Source organism: Montipora foliosa, chromosome 8, assembly GCF_036669935.1.
Source record: "Montipora foliosa isolate CH-2021 chromosome 8, ASM3666993v2, whole genome shotgun sequence".
NCBI lineage: Eukaryota > Metazoa > Cnidaria > Anthozoa > Scleractinia > Acroporidae > Montipora > Montipora foliosa.
The window spans coordinates 2045069-2046812 of NC_090876.1; positions in this window are offsets into that span (position 1 = coordinate 2045069).

Below are 1744 nucleotides of genomic sequence, written 5' to 3' on the forward strand. Positions count from 1 at the left end.
CTGACCTGACAATAAGTTACGTTTACAATATTAAAAAAATCACAGCATACTAAAAACAATTTGGCTGGTGCTTGGAGAGTCATGGCTTACCAACATTTGACTTGATTTGTGTTAATTGATAATTTCAATTTACAGTGTCCCCAATTAGTGCATCAGTGCTGGAACGTCTAGACACTTAAATAAAGTCCCTTTCCTTTCCTTTCCTTTCCATAGATCTTGTTTTGCAATCTACCCTTCTTTCCTCTTTGCACACTGGTCTGCTTCCTTGGCTCTCAGTCACTGTGTACAAGAAAAATCCAACAACTACTAGTAAACATGCACGAGTCTGCATATTAGTTATATGCGTGTTTGAAAGCATAATTTCTAAAAGAATATTTTTGACTTGACTGACTGTGTGTGCAACTCGTTATTACCAAGCATCTATGTTAGGGTACTATGTAAACAGAAATTATGTCTTAACAAAACGTGCTCCATAGTGTGACTGAACTGGTCACACTATGACCAGTAGACAATCTATTTACGAAGACCCAGGCCTATAATAATTATATTAAATTTTGTCTTTGAATACTGGTAGCTCAAAATTGAACTTTTGTCAAAGGGGCTGTGTTGTGGTAGTGCAATTAACTTTGTGTACCAGTAGTTTTACCAATTACTCGCTCCTTCTTGATATGAAGCTACTTTGAAACAAGATAACTTTAACCTACATTACAAAAAATAAATCTCAGATTTCAGAGCACACACATTTTAAGACATAAACTGAGGTATTTTGCTTAAACCCTCCTTCATTGTTTTAAATTGTTATTTTACATTTTACTTGATTTGGCTGCCAGTTCCTAGCCACTGAATTTGACTATGTTTTGTGACACGGCCCCTTTAAATGTTTTGCTTGGGAAGTAATGAGCAGTGTGGATTCAAAATTATCCAGTGCATATTCACAGCTACCTTCACGATTGGCAAATTTAAGGTGGCTCTGAATTCGCTCCTGTGAATTTCTTTAGGTGTTTTTAGGTTGCTCTTTTGTTGTCATGGTAACTTGTTACATTACTTAAAATTAAAAAAGTGTCTATAAAGTAAAAAATGATTATTGCCGACAAAAATATAATTAAGGATTTGTATGAGAATCTGATAAAAAGCTTAAGATCTCAATTAAAAAGCCTAACCTTATTGCCATTGTGGATAGCTTCCTTCCTGTGTGGTTATTTTCCAGATCCAACGCGATTTGAGCCATTTCTCAATTTCGTGGTTGTCAACGGTTATAATAATATCCCAAGGCTGGAGACTAAATTCTCAGGACAGGTGCCACCAGTTTGAGTCAAATATTTCTGGATAAAATATTCCCACAGTCACAATTTCACATCAGAATCAATTGACAAAGATTGAACTTTCATCTCAACCCACCATCAACGCAATAGCAGTCCTGCGAGCAACGTCAGGCGGTGAATATTGCAACAAAACAGCGTGCGAAGGTTGTGCTTTATCACCAAAGTGGCCATGGCTTTGACTGTTGATAACAAACTGACTCTTACCAGGATGACAGACCATAGCTAGTCAACCGCAAATTTCTTTATTCCCCTGGGTCTCCTGGCATGACTGCATTGACTCAAGCCTTCAAGGAATATATATTAACATGCAAATAAACTTTATTCGCATAGGATATTGTGCTACGAATATTTTGTGGCTGGACTTACTGAAGCTAGTGAAATTTAATTATTAGCAGCTGAGAGAAAACAGTCGCGTCGAGAGA